The 6,729-nt window shown below is 44.4% G+C and overlaps 1 pseudogene; it reads left to right on the top strand.

The window, feature by feature from the left end:
* The first annotated feature begins 582 nt into the window (after positions 1-582).
* Positions 583-6,021, top strand: LOC131757646 (sodium/potassium-transporting ATPase subunit beta-3 pseudogene; annotated as a pseudogene).
* The last annotated feature ends 708 nt before the right edge of the window (positions 6,022-6,729 follow it).

The raw sequence follows: 6,729 nt of genomic DNA, 5'->3' as shown, positions 1-6,729 counted from the left end.
ACTCTGGCCATATGTATTCTGGAAAGGTCCACAGAAGATTCATTGATCCACACTGCCCCATCCTCCTACATGACTGGGCTCTCTGAATCCCCTCCTTATGTCAGAGATGCCCAGGGCTCAGCAACCAGCCAACCCCAGACTCTGGACCCTTGACTGTTGTTCACATTGACTAATAAATCCCCAGCTTGCTTGTGGTTGCCCATATTCACATATGCATCACCCCAACACAAGGCCCTTAGCAGCCATCATGTTTATCCAGCAGGGTCTTTAGACCCCTTCTCAGATACAGGTCCCTTGAACACTTGAGTATCATTGATGGCGATTTGTCACTAATATCATGCAGACCATGCTCACATGTAAAATATCTTCTTGGCAGTTTTCAAAAAAGTCCCCAAACCTTTGACATTTCTCCCATTAAAAAGTAGAGCCTATGTCCCCTCCTCGTGAATCTGCACAAATGTATGAGTGCTTCAACCAGTAGAGAATGGTACAAGTGATGCTGTATGACTCCCAGTTTTGGTCAGAAAAGGCAATACAGCTTCGACTTGGATCTCTTGGAATACTCACTCTGGTGGAAGCTAGATGCTATACAAGAAGCCCAGCTACCCTGAGATCACCACGCTGGAGCAATCCCAGGTGGGGCTCCAGTTGACAGCCCCAGCTGAGCTCCTAGGCAGCAGCAAGTGCCAAGAACAGCCATGTGAGTGAGCCATTTTGAACGTTCAGCCTTATCAAGACTTCGGTGATTCCAGCCCCAGCCAGCTTCTAACAGTAATCATTTCAAAGACCCCGTGGAAGAAATGCCTAGCCCAGCCCTTCCTGAATTCCTGCCTCACAAAATTGTGAACAAAATTAAGTGGTGGTTTTAGATTGCTAAGTTTTGGTGTAAGTTGCTACAAAGTGAAACACCTTCTAATTCCAATTTTTAAACAATACGATGGTGAACATGAGAGGTGGACATTTGCTCGGGTTGCTTGATCCCATCACAGGTAGGCAGTCTTACACTCCACGGATGAGGATAAAAGTTGGTGAACTTCCCGGAAGCAATTTTGGCAACACCCAGAGAGAGCTTTGTTTTTTTATTTTTTTTAAGATGGTAAATTTTGTTATTTTTAAAATTGTTATTGGAGTATAGTTGCTTTACAATGCTGTGTTATTTTCTTGCTGTACAGCGAAGTGAATCCGTCATACGTATACATATACCCACTCTTTTTTAGATTTCCTTCCCATTTAGGTCACCACAGAGCATTGAGTAGAGTTCCCTGTGCTGTACAGTAGGTTCTCATTAATTATCTATTTTATACATAGTAGTGTATATATGTCAGTCCCAATCGCCCCAGGGAGAGCTTTAAAAGACAAATGTCCTTTGACCTCTCAACTGCCATTTGGGACTCTGCTCTAGTGAACTGATAACGGGTATACACAGGGAATTATCTGAATCAGCTGTACAGATGTTCATGCAGTACAAAATGAACAAAATAGCAAAACACCGAAAATAACCTAAATGTTCCACTGAGAGATTGGTTAAATAAGCTTTAATATATTCACTCAAGAAACTACTTTACACCTGTTTAAAATTATGTATTTGAAGTATATTTGATGACAAAATATTCATGACCTATTGGTAAATAAAAGTTGAGATTACAAATGGTATTTTCCTTATGTTAAAACTACATGTAAGGGCTTCCCTGGTGGCGCAGTGGTTGAGAGTCCGCCTGCCGATGCAGGGGACGTGGGTTCGTGCCCCGGTCCGGGAAGATCCCACGTGCGGCGGAGCGGCTGGGCCCGTGGGCCATGGCCGCTGGGCCTGCGCGTCCGGAGCCTGTGCTCTGCAACGGGAGAGGCCACAACAGTGAGAGGCCCGCGTACCACAAAAGAAAAAAAAACTACATGTAAGACTCAAGAGGGAAAAGATATGGGAACATATGTATATGTATAACTGATTCACGTTGTTGTAAAGAATAAACTAACACATCATTGTAAAGCAATTATACTCCAATAAAGATGTTAAAAATAAAATAAAATAAAAAAATAAAAAATAAACTAACTACATGTATCTGGAAGAAAACATCTCAAATTATAAAGCTGATAATGTCTGAATACTGGCATTGCTCTCAGTTTTTACTTATTTTTTCCATATTTTCTACATTTTTTATTATCAATATGCACTACTTCTATAATCAGAAAAAAAAAAGATATTTCAAAGAGAAAGAAAAAAATGTGATGCTCAAATTGCCAAGAATGTGAAAGAGGATGGGAAAAACTTTGTGAAACTCAGTCTAAACCCCTCCCTGGGCTAACCCCTCCCTGTGTACCTAAGTGCCAGTGACTTCTAGAAGGCTAATAGGACTGCCAATCATAGCTACAGATAGAACTGAGCTGGCAAACTGGAGACTGAGATTGAAGATCAGAAACCAAAAGTTAAAGGGGAGCTGGGAAAAGAAATTACCAGATGGAGAACCATCCAGTCTAGCAAAAGACCCCAGGGCCCTGACCATATCACTATAAGCAGAAGGTGACATACAGTTTACTACAGAACTATAAGAAGGTAGCCACTCAGTGTGTATACGTGGTGGTGAGTTGGGAGGAGCTTAAGTGGGGGCCATAGATTACAAGCTCCTGGGGTCTCCTGAAGACTCACATGAGCAAAATGCAGGCTCTAGCACTGCACTGTCTAATATGGCAACCACTACCCACGTGAACTATTTAAATTTAGAAATTAAAATGAAATAAAATGTAAAACTCAGTTCTGTCACATTAGCCACATTTCAAGTGGCTAATGCTTATTGTATTAGACAGAGCAGAGTAGGAATTTTCCATCATCATAGAAAACTTTCTAATAGACAGCACTGCTCGGGCTTCCCTGGTGGCGCAGTGGTTGAGAGTCCGCCTGCCGATGCAGGGGACACGGGTTCGTGCCCCGGTCCGGGAAGATCCCACATGCCGCGGAGTGGCTGGGCCCGTGAGCCATGGCCGCTGAGCCTGCGCGTCCGGAGCCTGTGCTCCGCAACGGGAGAGGCCACAGCAGTGAGAGGCGCACGTACCGCAAAAAATTAAATAAATTAATTTAAAAAATAAAAATGACAGCACTGCTCTAGGAAATCGCTTAACTTGGATTCTTTGATTTCTGCAGGGACAGCAATGCATGGTGGAAAGATGGAATTGGAAGTCAGAAGGCCAGTTGAAACTCAACTCTCACATTTATCAAATGTGAGATTTTTGGACCCATTATTAACCTCCCTGAGTCTCAGTTTCCTTACCCATCAAATGGGAATGAGAATATCTGCCTCATAGTGTCATGATAAAAATTACAGGACACAAAGAATGCAATAGATCAATGTTTACTCCAGTAGGTGCTCAAAAAGCAGTAGCTATCATACTAATGAGGATCCATGGGATCATTCTAAGAACATCTCAGAATATCCTAACCAACCAGACCTACTCAGAAACCAGGACCCTTGGCACCCAGGATCAGCTTAAAACTAAGAGGTTCTCTGGCTTTTTGCAAGGTTTTTGTAAGGTCGCATGGTCTCAAACCTAATATAAGCCCAAGCACATGAACACTGAAAGAAGCAGAAGATTCCTAGAGCTCTGTAGCTGTCACCTCTCCCCACAGCACAGCCTCTTGTCCCCATTCTGTAAATGGGGAACTGGAGTTCAGCAAGTTTATCATTGGTGCAGCTTGGGACTCAAACCCAGGTCTCAAGTGCCCCACACCTCCCCTGCCACCTGCTAAAATGTCTTCTGAGAATGGCATATTCAGGAGGCTTTGTGAAACTAAGTCTAAACCCCTCCCTGGGCTAACATATGACCCAGCAATACCACTCCTGGGCATATAACCAGAGAAAACCATAATTCGAAAATGTGCATGCACCCCAATGTTCATTGCAGCACTATTTACAATCGCCAGGACATGGAAGCAAGTGAAATGTCCATCAACAGAGGAATGCATGAAGAAGATGTGGTACATATACACAATGGAATACTATTCAGCCATAAAAAAGAACAAAATAATGCCACTTGCAGCAACATGGATGGACCTAGAGATTGTCATACTGAGCGAAGTAAGTCAGACAGAGAAAGACAAATACGTGATATCGCTTATATGTGGAATCTAAAAAAAGGGTACAAATGAGCTTATCTACAAAACAGAAATAGAGCCACAGACATAGAAAACAAACCTATGGTTACTGGGCAGAAGAGGTAGGGAGGGATAAATTGGGAGATTGGGACTGACATATACACACTACTATATATAAAATAGATAACTAAAAAGGACCTACTGTATAGCACAGGGAACTCTACTCAATACTCTGTAATGGCCTATATGGAAAAAGAATCTAAAAAAGAGTGAAATATGTATATGTGTAACTGATTCACTTTGCTGTACACCTGAAACTAACACAATATTGTACATCAACTACACTCCAATAAAAAATTTTTTAATTTAAAAAAAAAAACACGAGGCTCCCGCTGCCGGAGCGGCGGCCCGGCTCAGCGCCGCGCAGCGCAGTGCAGTCGGGTCGAGCGCTCACCACAGAGAGAAGGTTTCCTAGGCCGTCCCGCCCTCTGCGGCCGTCGTCGGGCCGGGCTGCGCCGCTCGAGCCCGGACGCGCCTCTGCGCTCCTCGCCGCTTCCACCCCCGCGGCCGCCGCTCCCCTCGACTCCGCACACACACCACGACGAAGAAAGAGAAGTCCAGAGCCTGGCCGAGTGGAAGCTCTTCATCTACAACCCGACCACCGGAGAGTTCCTGGGGCCCACCGCCAAGAGCTGGGGTTTGATCTTGCTCTTCTACCTAGTCTTTTATGGGAATCCTGGCTGCACTCTTTTCATTCACCATGTGGGCTATGCTTCAGACTGAACGATGAGGTTCCAAAATATCGTGACCAGATTCCTAGTCCAGGGCTTATGGTTTTTCCAAAACCGGTGACAGCATCGGATTTTTCATTCAGCGTGTCTAATCCAGAGTCCTATAGAGGGTACATTAATGACCTTAAGAAATTTCTAAAGTCATATGGCTTAGAAGAACAGAATAATCTCACAGATTGTCCCCGTGGAGCGTTTTTTGAGCAGAAAGGTCCAGAATATACTTCATGTCGGTTTCCTCTTGTCTTACTTGAAGCACGCAGTGGTGTGGACGATCCCAAGTTTGGCTACTCTGCAGGAAGCCCTTGTATTCTTGTGAAAATGAACAGAATAATTGGATTAAAGCCTCAAGGAGAACCAAGGATAGAATGCATTTTGAAGGGTGAAAACACAGCAGTGCTATCAACTTATCCTTCCAATGGAATGATAAGTTGAAAATATTTTCCATGTTATGGGAAAAAACTGCATGGGAGCTATCTACAGCCATTAGTTGCCATCCAGCTCATCTTGGGTAATAGAAATGACATAAACGAAGTCACAGTTGAGTGCAAGATTGATGGATCACCCAACCTAAAAAACCAGGATGATCGTGACAAGTTTTTAGGACGAGTTGTATTCAAAATCACCATGCGTCCATGGTAGGAGTTAAGATATCTCCACAGAGTAAACGTTGTGTTGTCTGTCTTCATTTTGTATCAGCTGGACCTGCCATTCCAGAATTATGAGACCGCCTTGGAGAAAGGTGCAGTGGTACATGACACTGGGGTAGCATCCTAATGTGCTTCCAGATCATAGCGTTCAGTATCCTTCAAAGTAACTGCCTGTTGCTTCTGCTGCGTTTTGAACGATGTACAGTCACCAGATAGGGACTGTGAACACCTGATTCTGAACATGTAGGATGGGGGTCTTGTCCAATTTTTATGTGGTTTAATTGCCAAGTGTCTAAAGCTTAATGTGCTGTGCTATGTAAATATTTTATAGATTTAACACTGGTTAACTGTCATATTTTGATGCCAGCAAAGTTTTAGGGGATAAAATGGTACCTGACCAACGTCCAATGACTTTACAGCTGCAAGAAATGCAGTGCGTGGAGAAGCTCTGTATGTGAGGAGGAAAAAGGAAAATAAAAGTGGATTTGAAAGGTTAAAAAAAAAAAAAGAAACCCCTCCTTGGGCCGGGCAAGTCTGTCTGCTAGAGGAAATGAGAGGAGACTCCTGGTCTCCGAGGAGTGGGCAGCAGACTCCTGCTAGTCCCACGAGGATGAAGCATCAGAACAAGCCGTCAGCGGCTGGAGGACATAAAAAGCATTCCCAGTCTTCGCTTAATGGCTAAAGAGGAAGAGAACAAGAACACACAGCTTGTGGAAAAGGAATCGGGTGTCCACTCCGATGGGGATAGAGTACCAATCTCAGGATTGTGGAATGAGGAAGAATCGACCTGCCGTGGGGCAGGCGGCAAGTGTAAACACCCAGACCGCTGCACCACTCAGCGCCGACATAAAGCACAGTCACAGAGTGAGGGAGCCAATTTCAACCTGACAGGAGGAGGCATAAAGGAGCAGGACAGGAATAAAGACGCAGATGTAGAGCATGGACTTGAGGACACGGGGAGGGGGAAGGGTAAGCTGGGACGAAGTGAGAGAGTGGCATGGACACATATACACCACCAAATGTAAAATAGCTAGCTAGTGGGAAGCAGCCGCATAGCACAGGGAGATCAGCTCGGTGCTTTGTGACCACCTAGAGGGGTGGGATAGGGAGGGTGGGAGGGAGACGCAAGAGGGAGGGGATAAGGGGATATATGTATACGTATAGCTGACTCACTTTGTTGTAAAGCAGAAACTAACACACCACTGTAAAG

This window comes from Kogia breviceps, chromosome 5, assembly GCF_026419965.1.
Source record: "Kogia breviceps isolate mKogBre1 chromosome 5, mKogBre1 haplotype 1, whole genome shotgun sequence".
Lineage (NCBI taxonomy): Eukaryota > Metazoa > Chordata > Mammalia > Artiodactyla > Physeteridae > Kogia > Kogia breviceps.
The sequence above is the reverse complement of the archived record's forward strand: the minus strand, read 5'-3'. Positions and strand labels throughout refer to the sequence as shown.